A 17,850-nucleotide genomic window follows, 5' to 3' on the forward strand; every position below is an offset into this window, starting at 1 on the left:
CCTTGACTGTTGTTGTTTCCAATTTGATGGTCTAACAGTTGTATTTGGTGTGGCTGAATTTTTAGACTCTGAACACATGCCATTATGAGCACAGGTAAAATGATAATCTGTCTTTTCCACACTGCTGCATTTGGCAGCTTACTCTTCAGGAATGACTACTTTTCCCATTTCTTCTTGTTTCCTGATCTCTGTGGATATTCACCCCTTCCCCCCACCCACAAGGTCAAAGCCTTAACATCAGGATTATGTTAAAGGAAAGAGAGTACTTTCAAAAAGTTCTAGAATTACCAGAGTTATGAAAAATGAAGATTGTTCCTCCTAAGAAGAGGGAGAAATCTACACCTCAGTTTTAAACAATTCAAATTTGTGAGTTTTGTCCAAATGTTCTAAATGCATTTTTTTTTCCCTCAACATCTGTATTTGCTGCCACCTCGGCTAATCATTGCCACCAATCCAGTTTTCATGGTAGTAATGTCACTATCTACCATTTGTTACTAATATACAATGTGTTGGAAAAGGGAGTTAAATTGAAGGGGCATGGTAGGTAAGCAAAAGATGACAGACAGCCTTTATTTCCTAACTTCTCTTGCAAAAAATCATTTTTGAGAAACTTTGCAAACTGAAAAACTATATCCTGACACATTTTGTAGTCAGCCAGACTCCTCTCTGCTTGATAAAACCCAGGCCTCCTTTACAGAGGGTCTATGTGTTAAGTGTTTTACCTGGAAGACAATGTTCAGTTCCCTATTCATTGACATTTTTCAGGCAAGTCACAACAGGACTTTTTCACCTGCTTTTCTCTGTACTCAGACACATAGGTCAAAAGAGAAGTCAATGTTGGGCTGAAATTCCTGTAATTTACAATCCCCTGCCTGTGGACCAGAGCCAAAGGGCTCTGGGCTACAAAGTGTAAACAGACCATTGTTGCCGCCTAATCTGGGTAATTGGTCCCAAATGCTGTTGCCACTTTACAGATCGATGCTTTACATACTTTTTAAAGAATCTGGAACTTTTCTTTATTGGCAGGGAACAGTTTGCAGTGTTAATTCAGTCTTTTCATCAGCACTAAGATTCCTATAAACAGCCAGGTGATTTCATTTGGGGGTCTGTAGACACAGGATGCTCAAGGCCTCCTTTGAGAGTTCCTCTTCATTTTCTTATGTGTATCTGGCTCTCATTTGGTCCCACATCCAAACCCACTGCTGTGTGTTTAATCAACATGCACAGTTTCTGAACAAACTGAGCAGACTGGGCCACCTCCTAGAGGATGTCAGCCAGATTTCAGAAACAGGGCTATGTCTCCTTCCAGCATAATGTGTTCCTATCAGTACGATCCTTCCAGGTAATGCAGCATTATGAATTTGGAATAAAACCAGACGATGTTTTACAATATCACCTTCTAAGCACAATTGTGGGGGTGTTGTGTGGGAGTACACAGAGTATGCTTCTGGGAGGAGATCAGGTTTGGGGAGGACTTAGAGGGATTTTGGCTTTCTGATCCTGGGCAGGTAACGTAATCTCTGATTCCTGTTTCCATATCTGTAAGGTTGAAATAATGATACATATGCCTTACAAATATATAATGCAGATTAAATGAGATAATAAACATAAAGGATATGTGGGCATTCCATGTGTTATTATGCAAAGCTTTTTTTAAAAAGGGGAAAGAGAGAGAGAGAGAGAGAGAATTTTTTTTTTTTTTGTAGATTGACACAATACAATGCCTTTATTTTTATGTGGTACTGAGAATTGAACCTGGGTCCCCCCTGTGCTAGGTGAGCACTATACTGCTGAGCCACAATCCCAGCCCCAGCAAAGCTTTTTATTTATTTATTTATTTATTTATTTATTTATTTATTTATTTATTTATTTTTTGGACTGGGGATTAAACCCAGGGGGACTCACCACTGAGCAATATTCCTAGATTTTTTTCTTTTTTATTTTGAGACAGGGTCTCACCAAGTTGCTTAGGGCCTTGCTAGGTTGCTGAGGCTGGCCATAAACTTGCTGTTTTCCTATCTCAGCCTCCTGCGTTACTGAAATTACAGGTGCACACAAACCATGCCAATTTATGCAAAGCATTTTTTCAATCTTTTTTTTTTTTTTAATGGTACTGGGAATGGAACCCAGAGCCTTATGCACTCTAGTTGAGTGCTCTACCTCTGAGCTACACCCATAGCCCTAAACCATCGTTTTTAGCCTATTTCTCTGCTTCAAAGTACAACACAGGGAATGAAATTTTCTTTTCCTATGAAATCTCTGGCTATGGCTTCACTATTCTAAGAAAATATGGCTTTCTTTGTGGGTCTCTCAAGACAATGTCAGACTCTTAGAGTTTAATTTGATTTGCTCTTATACCTTTCCTTTTTTGCTTCTTTCCAACCTCCCTACTGACATTTGTAGGCCCTCATTTTTCTTCTAAATATTTCTAGAACACAGTCTAGTTCTCTAGTAACTACTGCTTAGCCAATTCTACTTATTTAGTTCTTTCCATCTTTCCTTCTAAGGCAATCTCTCACCCTGTCATTCCAAACTTTCTTTAAATTTCACTTTGTTCCCCTCTGCCTTGCACACTGAGGCATCCTACATATAATGTAGTTTTCTAAGTGGAGGTTTGGGAAACCAATTCCCCACCTACTTCTGGGATAAGAAAATTGGCTTTTCCCCATAAATTTCCTACTACCCTCAAAAGTCAAAAAGAAGGGAAGACTTCCCTTCCATTCATAGTCTGCTGCAGTTCATTTTCCAAAGAACACTGTAACTGTATGTTCCCTTGAGAAGCAATATAGCACCAGACCTAAGGGTGGAGACTCCAAAACAAGTGGTTGTGGGAGTGAGATCACTTTGACAAGCAGTGTGACTTTGGGGCAAGTTATGTGACTTTCCCTCTGCCTGGTGTTTTTCATCTGGAGAATAGAAATAATAGTGTTTGCCAGGGACTGTGATAGAAAACTAAATTAATATAGGTGAAACACTTAGAACAGTGCTCAAGAATACTAAGCACCTTACAAATGTTAGTTCTTCATCCATGTTCTCCTTTAAAAAGAAATTGTGCATATTTGGCAATTCAAAGACTGCCAGTTTCCCTGCTCTGATCTCCTGTTTGTTGTCATCTTTCCAGACATCACTAAAAATTTGTCTCATTATACTGCTCTTCTCTGATACAGAACATGACAGGAAATATGAAATAAAATAAAACAACAATTCCAAAAATATCTTCTAGTTCCCTCTCCTCTAACCCATCATCCATTCATCATTAGCTAAAATAGGATGAATGTTTTGTTATGAACCTAAAATGGAACCATAGTTTACCCCAAAGTTATCGAGTCTAGTTTAGGGTTTAGGAAAACCTGGTTTAAATTTTAGTGAACCTCCTTTCTACCTTCAAATGCCAACAAAGGATTTATAGCTTCAGGTGGATACCAAATGAAATTGAGTAAGTTCATCTGAGTTTTACTTTAAGTTTTTTATTTGAATGAACTCAAATTTCATACAACCGAATCCTTATATTTACAGTTTTTCTACCATTTTTACCTCAATTGACAAGACATATTAAGTAAAAATTGAGACAGGCTGTTCAGTCTCTGAACAAATTGCAATATTATAGAATGCATGTATTCCTTTGTCTCAATAATAAATAAAATTTCACCTTTATTATTAGAAGACTATCATATTTTTGGTAACACATGCTTTGATGAGAAAGCAATTTTTACAGAATATTCCTCTTTATTTACTACTGTGTTTATTTGCCACAAAATTTCAAATTATTTAGATGATGATTAGCAAAATGATCTATTTCTGTCAATATATAAAAATCTGTATCACATCATCCTCTTATCCCTGGCTCAGTTAAACTGTGACTTTAAAATCAAATGTGTATAATGTAAGCGTTCCCCAATTTTTCATTTTATTCCCCAGAAGTCAGAAGCCCAGACTTTAAGCAAGTCAATTTCCTCAAATTATATGCTAGAGGTTTGGGCAGACTTAAGGATAGATCTTTTATATCAAAATGATAGGTTCACAGTTAGTGATTGATGATCTTGTACATATAAATGATAACTGCCCATTAGATAAAAGGGCCTTCTGGGATGAGAAGATTAGGCAAAAGTAAGCTTGGATAAATTTCTAAATCTTAATTTTTGCAGAGATATGAGAAACATACTTGGCAGTTTCTGTGTTATTATAAGACCAAATAATCTTAAATAACATATATGAAACTCCTGTCAATGAACTCTGAAAAGATTATTTGCCTAAAATGCATTTTTCCCTTCAAGAATTAAATGAAAGCTTTTCAGTAATATTACTCAGAACAACCACTTTTAATTTAATGAAACAAAATTATTCTGAGATCATTTTTTTTTCTTAAGAAAAGTAACCATAAGCCAGGTGTGGTGGCCCACTCCTATAATCCCGGCTACTTAAGAGACTAAGAGAATTGCAAGTTCAAGGCCAGCCGGTGCAAAATTGGTGAGATCCTCTCTCAAATAAAATTGCATAAACAAAAAGGGATCCTAAGCCCTTTTTAGTAACCAGAGGTAGAGTGCCCCTGAGTTCAATCCCAGTACTGGAAAAAAAAATAGAAAACAAAGAAATGTATGCTATATAAAATTCCCCCCAAATATGAATAATACCTTTTCATTCATTGGCTACTTTTCATACTAATGAAAAAAATTAGAAGCTGAAAACACACAGAAAAAAAGTCATGCTTTTTCTTTTTTTCTTCTTCCATTTGTAGTCCCCAAACTCTGCTCATAAAAATAAACTTTACAACATCTTTGAGAATCCCAAAGAACCCTGGTCAAGATTTTGTTGGCTTGAAAATAAAGCAGTTTTGATATTCAAAATTTTGACCTCCCTTACTCAATCCCCAAAAGAGAAAAACCAGCTAATCTTAGCAAGATGATAAATTTAAGGGATTCTGTAATCTAACTTACGATCAAACAGTAGGGAATGGGAAAAAACATAAAAAGTTTCAAAAATAACTCAAAATAGAAAGTTGAGCATTTCTTTAAGAAGCTTTTCTGTTTCTAAATTAGAGAATGAATTGCATCTTACTGAAAAACAGCAAAGTTTGTGCTGGCATGTTCCACTTAACAGCAAAAAAACAAAAAAGTCCACTTAATATTTTCCACTACTGAATCATTTATTTTTTATTTTTATTTTTTTTTACTACTGAATCATTTAAAACAATATTAAACAACAGACTTTTGTTGATCAAATATTCCAGGTGTCATCCTGGAGAACCAGCCAGCTAAATAATGGACATATCTATACATGGCCACTGGTACTCATGCAACATACAACTCTGCCCGCATACGAATGCATACATACACACATGCATGAAGCCTGACTGGGCTCTGCTTTGGGTCCTTGATAACTCAGGCATATTGTAAACCCTGGAAAGAATTTTAATCTACATGGTTTGAAAATAGGGGCCTTTTAAATATGCTGCATACAATTTGTGATGGTCATCTCTAAAATGCTGCTCCATTATCCTTTTCCATTTGGAATGAATGAGGCTAATTAATTTCAGGCCATACTTGATGAGGTCAGCACCATACGAGGGGTGCGTGCTAGACATTGCTAATCTCTTTCAGCTGAGAGTGATGAATTAAAGATGAAGCATGCCTTTGCAGGCCTAATTTAGAATGTATATCAAAAAACCTACAGCAAATAATACTATACCCTACAACAAAGGAAAACTTGTTCTCTCAGGCTCCCTGAGTTGTGTTGATTTTAAAGACATTTTGAGTCCTCTTTGGAATTCCAGCTGTGGATGGGTGAACCATATCAAGAAAATCAAGCCATCTCTCACACATGGCCATGCGGACAAAAAGTGGGATTAAAGGAAAGAAAGAAAGAAAACAAAAACAAGATACAATAATCAGGGTTTAATCCTTTGTGTATTAAAATTCCACCTATACATTAGACTTTTTTTTTTTCCAGAGCTACCAGACTAACAAAGATCCCAAATTAGCAATACCTGTATTCAAGCAGTGACCACCCAGCTCTTCTGGGATGTTTCAAAGCAACATGCTAAATGAGGCAGCCTGTTGTTTTTAAAGCAGATATACTAATGAGGCTTATTAGGTTTTTCCATGTCTCTATTTTGAAAGCCAATAGAGATTGACCAGGTAGATAATGTGATACCTTTTATTAAGCCAAGAAAGAAATTGTAATACAGATGCCTTCAGGCCAAAATGTTCTTATGAAAGTTAACACTAAGCCAACTTCCGAGTTTTGAAAAGGGAGGTACTTGCTGATGTAAACTCCATGGAGAAGGAATTAGTCATAATTTCTCAAAGCTGACTACCACAAGTCCCTAAGCATGGCAAGGAGGGTGGTTTAGGACACAGACTGGAAACTGTACCTTGCAAAAAGTTTCAGCATATCTAGTAAGAGGAATCTTGACAGGTTATTCCAAAGCATTGGAAATTCCAACTGGTGGCCATGACAGCTCCTAACTTTCTGTCCCAGTAGCTCTCATTAGAACAAAGCTGCTTCAAATTAGGTCCAATCTACATGCTGAATCAATCTTTCATCCCTTTGATTGCTTCTGAAAATATTTATATTTCTTAATAATGCACATTTTGTCTTGCAACTTCTGATTAAACCCAGACAGGGGTTCCCAAAGCAAGCAATGTATCTGGAAGGATGATTTGGGACAGGAAAAGGAAGATAAAAAACATAGGTTTTTCCCACTGGGAACCATTAGAGAATATAAATCTAGCAATTTTGGTTTGGAAGTTATCAGAGGAAGATTGTAATAAATACTGATTCGAGTATTATTGTGACCTAATGGAGATTAGAGAATATTCTTATTATACTGTGATTCTTCTTTGCAGCTTCCACTGTTTGGCTGGTTAGCTTAATAGGTTTTATGAAAAATGATTGTGAGAGAGAGTTAGGAAAATTTCATATTACAACTAATAATAACCCATACAAAGAATCACATCATAAAATAGAGAAATAGTTATAACAGGAACATGACCAGCTGATGGAAAGTATGTATTTTGTTGAATAAGAAGCATAACGTAGAGGAGAGGTTTTTGGTTTTTTGGGCTTTTGGAAGGGTGAGGTGGAGGTGATGGCAATTCCTGGTTTGAGGAACAGGATTCAGTTTCAACTGTGTCACCAATTAGTTGGATGACCCTGAGTAAGTCCCCTAACTTCTACAAACCTCCAGTTTATCTTCTTGCTTTTACTTGGAAAATCAAATTTAAACTAGATGGTTTTCTAGAGAACCTCCATTGTTTCAGGTAGAGTAAGATCTCTGCATCAATGAGGGCCTTTTTTTTGAAAAAACAATTTTGTTTTTTCAAAATTGTGCTCATACTGAACACACACCAACTTTTTTCCTTGTAATTATTCTCTAAACAAGAAAGTATAACTATTATTTACATTGCATTAAGTAATGAGAAGTCTAGAGACTATTTAAACAGGAGAATGTTCATAGGTTACACATAAATATTACAGTATTGTATATAACGGACTTGAGCATCCTCTGATAGATATTCGATGGGAGTCCTGGAACTGATCCCCATCTGATAGGAAGGGACGATTGTGTTTAGTGCTCTCTGGAGGCAAGAAAAAGAAAATAGAGACCTCAATTAATGCTGAGTGTACTCAATACCCATCTCCTAGAAATGGGAGCCATGTTTTCTCCAACCTCTGAATGTTACTGTCTCCAAACACCCTTAGAGATAGTTATTTCTTTTCTGTTCCCCTTTTCTTTCCTCTTAGTAATCATGAATGAGAGAAGCACCGAAAAGCAATATACAAAGGCTCACTAGATCTAGTCACCCCAATTTAGAGATGATGGAAAAAAAAAGATCAATGAGGTTGAGGTCACCTACTTAGTAAATAATTAAGCCAAGTCACAGGACTGGAGTATAACTCAGTGGGGTATAACTGGGGTATAACTCATTGACTAGCATGCCCAAGGACTTGGGTTTCACCCCCAGGACTACAACAACAACTAATAGATAAGTTAAATAAATTTAAAAGGAATATATCCAGCTCTCTTTATTTCCAAACCAGGGCCTATTCATCATAACACTGTCTCAGAATCTGAGAAATTTTTACATTCTGGAAAATAAGTGAGACTTCCGTGATCATTCAGAATAATTCAATGTTCCTTAAAATTGAAAACAGGAACATAGGATAGAGCAGTGGCTTTGCATTCAGACTTCCTGGATTTAAGTAACACATTCCAACTTCCTAGCAATAAGAATTTTAAGCAAGTCCTCAATCTCTGTAAGCATCTTTTTGTTTTGTTTTCATTTTTTTTGATAATAGAAATAATAGCAGTATCTATCTAAAATAACTGTATAGAAATGAAATAAAACAACATGTAAATGCTGACCATAGTTTTGGCAGATAGTGTTAACTGCAGCAACCATCATCATCATAGTTTTATTCTTTACTTACATAATTTTATATACATAATGACTTGGAGTGAAAAAAATACTAAAAGGAACGCAGAAAACAGTTTCAAATGGAGCTTCTGTTAGTTTTCTGACATCACTAGAGTTTAAAAAACTTTGAGCCTCAGTTTACTCAGGTGTAAAATAGGAATTCAGAATACCTGCCTGAACAGGATTTCAATAGAAATCAAATGAGTCAGGGGTTGGGGATGTAGCTCAGTTGGTAGAGTGCTTGTCTCACATGCACAAGACCCTGCGTTCAATCCCCAGCATCAAAAAATTCAAATGAGTCAGGCCTCAGACACTTTTTAAATAGGAAGAGCCCTGTAAAAATGCAAGAGTTGATGATTTTATCAAAATATGATTATCCCTGAGTTGGAAAACTTCTGGATGCTTAGAGTTGTTTAGCAGAAAATAAAAAGAAATGACTGTGTTTTGCTTCTCAAATTAACCAACTTAAAAATGAGGTATGAAGAAGGTTGGGGACAGTTCTGTCATAGACTACATGCCTACTATTCTGGAGGTGCTGTATTCAATCCCCAATACTCCCTGAACTAAATTACATGAAACACCCTTATATCATTTTTTAAAAGTGCTTGTCCTCCATTATCATTTAATCCTATTCTACTGTTCTCTACATAAAACTTGCAATTCTCACAATTTTAACAGAGCATGAAACACCCCTTATATTGAAGGGTTTGAAATAGTAAACCCACTTTTTTTTGTCTTCTCAGTAAAGAAAAATCTAAAAGTAAAAAGAACATGTTTTATAAAGTATTAAATGATGACCCCCAAGAAGTCTTCACACACTGGTTAAAATACTGCCAAACTTTGGTGTTTGATTAGCTTTTCATTATGTGGGAACTTAATAATATATTCATTATTGAGAATAATTCCAATTAAGCTAAAGAAGTATTGTGGTATAGAGAATTGTTTTGTGCGTGGGATTATTAAACAGTTGGGGCCTAAAGGTGTATGTCTATTTTAAAAAGAAATTTTCTGATTGCAGATAACTTCTCAATTTGATTTAGTGTCGAACGATAGTGATGGGGTTGATAAGTGAGCATTCATCGGTAATTCATCTTGTGCTGGTAGAAATTTACAGCAAAGCAGTGCTTTCCCAACAGTGACAAGCCCTATTAATCTTCTTCAGACACATTTCAATAGGTGTTCCCATCTGTGGCCAACATCTAAACACTCTGGCATCACTGGCGACTTGAAGACACCTTCATTTCAAGTTACACTAGTGAAAATGTGATACTAGATTGTACTCTATTTTTTAACCTAATTCTCTCTCTTCATTCAATTAGCCTTTCTTGCCTGGATTTTCTGCTCATGTGTAACATCATTTCCCAGGGAGAGCTCTCAAAGATTTGGTTTCTTAGAGATGCACAATCTCCCCAAGGTTAGCAACCAACAACTTTTGCACAAATTAAAATTGCATAGATTCAGGTTCTGACAGTCATTGATTGGCCTCTGATTGTGGATGTCCTTAGAAAGTAGAATTACACAAATAAAGCCTGCCTATGCATTGAGAGAACTGACAGAAAGAGGAAAGCTAAAAAAATCTATTTGTATTCATAATCCAAATGCAATTTATTATTCTGAACTATAATGCTAAATTTTACTGTAGGGGAATGTTGGAGCAGAGAGAGGCAATTAGAAAAGTGTGGTAAAAATGAAGCCCAGTGTTCAAATATCACTTTTTCCCATCATATTAAAATCCCTTTCCTATATTTCTGTATTCACTGGATGACCTCCCTTTAAAGAGGAAAATAAAACAATCACTGTAGAGATAGAATAAAGGCATTTTACATGAAATAATCTATCAGCAACATGCACTGGCTGGCTGCAACTTTAGGTGAAAAAGATGGAGGGGTGTTTGATTTAGATGCACCTTTGTGCATTTTGGCACCATTTTCAACTTCATAATGCGGTTGGTTTTGCAAAAAAAGTAGATCTGGACAGCATGTTTCCTGTGCATGTCAGAAATAATTCAAAAGAGAAAAATCCTTTCTGACACAGTCTTGGTTTTGGAAGGTTAGCTACATCTGCATAATGGAAGGAACTTTTCAACTTCACTGAATTTTTTTTGTCATGTATGTGATCTGGAGATAGGGGGCACACACATGCATGTATGCCTATGTGTTGATAGTGTGTGTGTGGACATATATATATATATATATATATAAGATAAAGCTAGACAGTCTAAAAAATTCTTCCTCTCTCACCCAAACTATTTTTCACAATGATCATTTGGGTTATTATAGATCTCAATAACCTTATTGTAGGTGGCAAGTTTAAATGTGCCATATTAATAACTTGTTATCCAAGACAAATTAAGTCCTTATGTGTCAAAAGCACTCTGCACTGGATTATCTACAACACAAGTATTTATTGAATAAATGTTGAGTCCAATTTCATTTTAATGTGACTGGCTGTATGTTTCAGCTTCTTAGGCAGAGATAAAAACACTCAAACCTATAACTCTGTTGCAACGTTACACCTAACTTGTCTATTTCTATTACTGTCTCTCTCCCAACATAGAATATGGAAAGAAGTCAGTCTCTCTCTCTCTCTCTCTCTCTCTCTCTCTCTCTCTCTCTCAGTTGTTGTGTTCTGAAGAGCAAGAGGAGAGATAGAAAAACGGCTGGCATTCAGCCTAAAGAGAAATCATTGAAACAAATTAATCCTATGCCGTTTAAATTGACATGGTAATCCATCATCAGAGAAGGCAAACTCTGAAAGCAATCTAGAATCTGCCCTGCTCTTTCACTGGCCCTGGAGGCACAAAGAGAGATAGTAAAAGAAGGAGGTGGGGTGGCGGGGAATCATAAAAGTTAGAAATGCCTTAGAAAGAAAAAAAAATTGTCTATATCAGCTCTCAGTGTCCTGCTTCTGCAAATCCCCTTCAGAAAGGAGAGGTTAACATTCAACAGTTGCTGTCCCAAATTTATCTCTAAGGGTAGGTCTTTGGAGTTGAGCTCCCAATGTCAGGCCTTTTTCTCTAGGCTGCTAACTACAGTCTATCCATTGCCCACTGAGTTAAAAAAAAAAAAGAAAGAAAGAAAGAAAAGAAAAGAAAACATTTGACCAATTGGGAGCCTTGGCAGGACCCCCACTTATACAAAAACTTTTCCAAAGTTGTAAGGGGCTTCTTCTGGGGAATTTAGGAGATGGGTTTTATTTTGTTTTGTTTGTGGTTGTTTGGGGGTTTGTGTAGGAAAAAGTTGGAGGGGAGCTTCTTCTTTTTTCTCCCATTATCATCTCATTTTGTACTTGAAGAAAAAGCATGATATTGTTGTTTTAAAAAGATTACTTTTGTAACATCTCTAAAAACTAAGGTAAGCTATAATGCCCTGCTGATTATCTCTTTATTTTGGAGGCTTATTTTTCAAATCTCCCTTTACTTCAAAGAACGTACAATCATGTGTTGATAGGACTTGATTTAAAATTTTTTAAATTATATATATGTGTGTGTGTGTGTGTGTGTGTGTGTGTGTGTTTCATCTTGGTAGATAGTAGATATGTAATAAAATCTTGTCCAGAGTTCAATTATAAAAACAACACATTTATATTTGAATTCTGAGAACTTTTTTTTTCTCTTTAGCTGATAGATGCAAAGGTTTTGTTTTGTTTGTTGGGGGTGATGCACTTTGCACAAATTCACCTCATTATTGCCTGGACATACAACTTTGAAAACAAAAGTGAATATTATTTTTTAATTTAATAATGTATTCAGCTATAGAAGCAATACAATTTGGATTTTTTTTTGTATATTTCAAAAATTCACTGTTAACAATAGACAGTGGATGAAGACAAAAATTCAAACACCACAGTACCAGTGGCAACAGGGCAGGAAGATATGAATAAAAAACCATACCTAACAGCTGCCCTATTATATTTTGTCAGGGATGGTTTCTTCTAGTTTACTAAGAAAACTTTGTATGTTACCAAAACTTCAGAATAAATATCACACCTCTTTTCTATGATTAGAATTTTTTTCCACTGGCTTTTAAAAGAGGGTGGATAATTATTGTACACTAACTAATGCTTTTAAAATTACATAAGCTTAGAAGACAAATTGAAGACATTTCCAGGGTAAATAGGAAAAGAGAGTTAAAGGCTCTTATATTAAATATTCATCCACAGTCATGCCAGTTACAATTTTAAGATTTGTTAGGAAAGAAGAACAGGTTTAGATGTTTGTTTTCAATATAACTTGGGATTTAAATAGTAGCTCTTCAGTAACTGAACATTCAATTGCACTTCCTGAAAAAGAGCTGATGCCTTCAAAGTTATTTTCAATTTATACACAGTGCAGACTTTTGCAACATAATACATGACTTCAAGAGCCATTGAATTAACCAAAATCACAAGAAAGAAAATCAATGAGTATATAAGTTTTTATCATTCAAGAGGTCATGAAGAAAAAATACTTTTAAACCCCTTACTGCTTATATTTCACAATACTTTTAATTAATTTGTCATGTGGCAACAAAGTGTATGTAAAATGGAAAACCACAACATATCACTGGGAATAAGTAAATAAGTTATTAACATACATTCTGCAATGAAATAGGGTCCCCTAATATTTTAACTTTTCTTTGACATGTGATATCCTGTGATCTTGTCAAGAAATACCCTATGTGACATTTGTCACTGAAGTCAATATTTCCCTCCTGTAATGATTTCAGTTTTGCTTTAATCAGTTAAAGTGACATCATCTCAATCAATTTGCCATAGTCAGGTACACAGAAATCTCTTGAAAAAGATTTATTAATTTATAGTAAATTATAATAGATAATACTCTGTGTTCAAAATAAAAAGTCCAAGGTAAAATTTTCTTCAAACAATACACTTTGTAAATTCTCAAGTTAATATTTCCTATGGCCAAGAAGAGAAATGAGGTTGGTAATGTAATTAATTAAATGTTTTCTAAATTCATGCACAATGTTTCTCTATTGTGTGTCTGTCCATATCATGTATATGTCTGTCTCTGGTCATCTTATTTTCAAATTATATGCTTTATACTGAAACTGTCTCTTTTATTTTAAAATAAATCCAAACACTAACCGAGTAGGAATTACTTCTTAAATCATATTTCTTCTTTTGAAATTCACTTTGAAATTGTGGTTAAAAGAAAGTCAATGAAATAAATCCCTATTTGTTATTCTGCTTGTATTTTCTTGAAGTACACTGATGCAGCTAATTAACAAAATTAATTTATCTGGATACATGTCTAGCACCTTCACCTTTAAGTGAATGGCCTTTGATACCATTTGACTAATACTTTTTTTTTTTGGGGGGGTGGGACATGCCAAAAATCAACTGTCATTTTAAATATTTCATTAGCAGGCTCTTGAAAAAGTGAAAAATATAGACTCAGACCATCATTTCTTACTCTGCCCCTTTAAATACACATTGATATCCACATGGCTTTAAATGTTTTTAGAACTTTATCAGAAGGAGTTGTCTTAGAGTATAATATTAATATTAAAAACGCACACACACACACACACACACACACACACACACACACATATATATATATATATATATATCCCATATCAGACATGGTCACATAGGCAAAGCCCCCCCCCATGTGCCATCATCTCTAATCTCTTCTCCTTTAATTGTTCTCCTTTAATTGTGTAATCCATTGAAAAGTTTTTAAAAAAGAGTAGCATACACCTGATTTTTAAAATCAATATATTAGGCAAAAGATGCTTAACTTTTGTTTAAATGTCCTGCCAAAGCTACCAAACTGTAAATCTGGTGTTTTTACTTTGAAGTGCCTTTCTATGATTTTGCAAGCCACAATAGTTTTACTAAGTTGTTTCAGCTTCTATTTCAACAATAGTGATTCCAAGAAGCTCATTCAAAACTCTGTTGCACTGCCTTCTGCTAGACTCCCAGAATGTACAGGAGTGACAGCCTCTATCTAGTGTTTGAGTATATGAACCTTTAATCCATCAAGGAACTTCTAATACTTCAAGAATACATATGCACCTAAGTGTATACACCTCATGCACATGACTATCATATTACAACCCATTAAAGTGCCACCAGGTTTGAAGCCAGCAGAATATATTTTTCTAATCTCATCTAGATTTTATGGCTGTAATTTGGCTACTGACAAGATTCTAAATTAGCTTTTACTTTGATGAAAGAAAGTAAACTATATGTTGGGTTTTTGTTTTGTTTGTTTTTAAAATTCCTTCACACAATAATCAGTTACATACATATTAGTCATATATTTAAAGTGAACTGGGTACTCAGTTAAACAGAGGAAATATTTCACTACATTCTATTTTCTTATTCCCTAAAGTTCAGTTTTCGTGGAGTGTACTGTGTTGATGGATGAGACTGTTGTCTCTTTTGAGTGGGAACACGGTTGACTTAGAAGGGTGGAGGTGGGGGGAGGAGCAGTGAAGTACTAGAGCTCTAAAATTATTGCAACTAGAGTGTATTTATCCTTCCTTCTTTCCTATTTTCCATCGCTCCTTATTTTTCACCCTTCTTTCTTCCCTTACTCCCTTGCTTGCTTCCTTTTTCTACAACGCCTTTTGGTTGCTTAGTGTAGTTAACCTTCACTCTGGCCAAGACCAAAAAGGGTTAATGGAGACCGAGCTCCTGACACCACTCCAGGTCAGCGGTGATTGCCAGCTTCCAAAGCAGAAATCAGAGGATTACTGAGAAAGGAATTCGAGGCACTGAGCGCCTCACACCTGAACACAACACTCCAATCCATTGGGATTCATATATATATATATATATATATATATATATATATATATATATATATATATATATTCATTCCTTTCTGGAAAACGGTTAATTGGATCTGCAGCTCTATTTCCTGTTGCACTGAAGAGCCAAGCAGGGCAATCTGAACTGAATCCTTCAAGCTGCCAAGAAAATAAAGCAATGGGGTGGGTGATGAACGTTTCTCAATACATTCACACGTACATACATACAGGTAGCTATCAGTTTCTTCAGGGAAAATGTATTTTGGGGAAAACATTAGGAGCGCGAAAAGAAGAAACGAAAATTATTCTCCTCTTTCCCCGCCTTCCGCCCGAGAAATTAGTGCTTTCTTGATTATTTGCAGCTGTTTCTCGAACCTCAAGATTTGTTCACAGTAGCGCGAAAGACTAGCGCTTCAAAAAGTGAAAAGCCATTTTCGCGCCAGGACTCTGCTGCTTGAGTTTTGGAGGAAAGGGTTTTCTCTCCCTTCCAGGAAATCTGGCCCCCACCACCAAAGCTTACTGCGAGTTCTGTAAGCCTTTACATCTCCACCACTTTGGCTAGTTGCACTCAGCCTTGGGGCCCAAGACGGCTTCCCATCCCTTGGGGTGTGGCCTTGAACCCGCAAAAGCTAGTTTCCTGCCCTGGAGAGAAGGAGCCATCCTGGGGCTTCATTGATGTGTGTCATCCTGCCTTCTGATTTCTTTCCGGGCCTCAGACTTCGTCCATCCCACCTGCCCACGGCCGATGAACCTGAAATCCACTCGCCCTGCAGTCCCCAGCGGGTTCTGCCATCCGGCGGGTATTCTCCGGGTGGGTGGGTGGAAAAGCAGTTATTGGGGACTGAGCCACTGAATCCTCTTTAGAAATACTAAAGGAGATGAGAGGCAGAGATTTATCAAAGAGAAAGTTCGGAAAGTCTCGGGTCAAGCTGGGAGGAACCCCCCAAAATGCCAGGGGTAGAAAGCAACTCTTTGGGGCTACACCTTTGCAACCCCAGGCTGCCTGGAGACAGCGCGTGTGGCGAAGTGTGCCCGCGTCCCTGCGTCACGCCCGCCTAGGCTTCCACCTGGCTACCGCCACTGGAGGCGTGGAGTCCAAGGCTCCCAAGCACTCGGCCCTGCGGCGGCCCAGCAGCCCTCCCACGGTGCCTGCCCTGCGAAGCCGGGTGGCTGCGGGTTCCTGCCGCTTGCTGCGCCCTCGCATCTCCCGTCGATGAGAGGACCGAGGCCTGCGCCCAGGAGCTCCCTGGCGGTGGTCGGGCCGCCCCCCTTGAGACTTACAACCCCCCTTCCAGCCCCGCCAAATCCCTGAAAGCCTCGTCCCCCTTCGTCACCCCGGGGGCTTCTAATCACTTCGTATCGATTTCCCTAACTCTTTTCATCCCGTTGAAGACACATCTTAAAACACTCCAGCCCGGAGTGTGCTCTGGGCTTTATCCACACTAATAAAATGATTTACCCTTCTCTCCGCGCTCTCCTCACAGAGGAAAATCGTTCGAGCCCCGGCTATTTGTGTGTGATCAGTAAATATTTAGTGCGGTGACATCCTCAGCTAGGCTTTGGATCGATTCCGGGCCCACCGGGAGGTGTGCACGGTCCGGGCGGGGCAGCGCCAAGCCCGCGGATGGGGCTCCTCCCGCCCCTGCTACCGGCCGCTGATTTACAGCCTGTGCAACCCACACAGGGGGGGCCAAAGCGCGCCTGGAAAATTGGCTTTTCAACCTTTTTACTTTTGACATTCAGCCACTTCCCCAGACTCTAATTCTCGCCCCCTCCCCTCTCTTCCCGCTATCAAGGGCGCTGAGCGCCCGGCGAACCTTTCTTAAAGCAGTGCGCCGTGTTCGCGCCCTTGCGGCTTGGGGACCACCTATCACAGCCCTGCCCCGCCAAGCAGAGAGGCCCCAGCCTCTGCTACCGGGGTCGGCTTCTTCGCAGAAAGACGCTCTCGACCCGCCCACCCCTCAGAGAGCCGAGAGCAAGTGGAGAAACCCACAGCAACATTTGCTGAACAGGAGTCCCTTTTTTCGCTACCCTTTCGCGCGACCTTTCCCCAACTCCATCGTCTGATCCTCGACGCCCCTCGGGCCGCGTGGCGTCGGGTGGAAACTTTACTTTCCTGTCCGAAATACTTCACTTTCCTTAGAAGGAAAGAAACCCTCAGCTTGGAGGTATTGAGAGGGGACCTCCTTCCCGATCTTGGCTGCCAAAGGTTTGCTGCACGGCTATGGCAGTGTCATATGGCAGTGTTTCCTTGGCCCTAGTCATTATTCCTGAGCCACACCCTGGACCTGGGACACCAGGAAATGGCCCAGACCTGGAGTGGGGTACCGCAAGGTCTCACCGTGCAAGGAGACCCAGCACCTTTACTCTAGAAGTGCTGATACCTTACCAAAGTAGTATGTGAAGAAGACAAACCCCTCGTGCTCCACAGTTCCTGGAGTAGAGGCACTGGTGCCCACCTGTTAGCCGGCCTGCCCCCCTCACCTGGAACCTGGACCTTTGCAATTCCCCTGGGGCCCAAAAGGAAGGGGCTCGACCTTGCTGTGTCCACACACCCCTCCCAAGCACTAGCGCCCTCGTCTTTGTCCTACACATGGTTTTCAAAACCGCCTTATCTGTAGACTATATCTTCATACTAATGCATACTTAATTGGTCGGTCTTGACTGTCCAT

General features: G+C 38.3%; 1 protein-coding gene across 25 annotated transcripts in view; it reads right to left on the minus strand.

The window, feature by feature from the left end:
* The window catches only part of LOC144378022 (uncharacterized), a 109,071-nt gene that overhangs the window by 85,347 nt on the left and 5,874 nt on the right, over positions 1 to 17,850 (minus strand). The window contains exon 1 of one of the 25 annotated variants that reach the window (XR_013439463.1): positions 16,638 to 16,834. The exons of the other annotated variants lie outside the window; for them this stretch is intronic. The gene's annotated coding sequence lies outside the window, so the exon portion shown is untranslated. Of the gene's footprint in view, positions 1 to 16,637; positions 16,835 to 17,850 lie in introns of those variants that run through there. 25 annotated transcript variants of the gene reach the window in all.

This window comes from Ictidomys tridecemlineatus, chromosome 5 (assembly GCF_052094955.1).
Source record: "Ictidomys tridecemlineatus isolate mIctTri1 chromosome 5, mIctTri1.hap1, whole genome shotgun sequence".
In the NCBI taxonomy this organism is placed as follows: Eukaryota; Metazoa; Chordata; class Mammalia; order Rodentia; family Sciuridae; genus Ictidomys; species Ictidomys tridecemlineatus.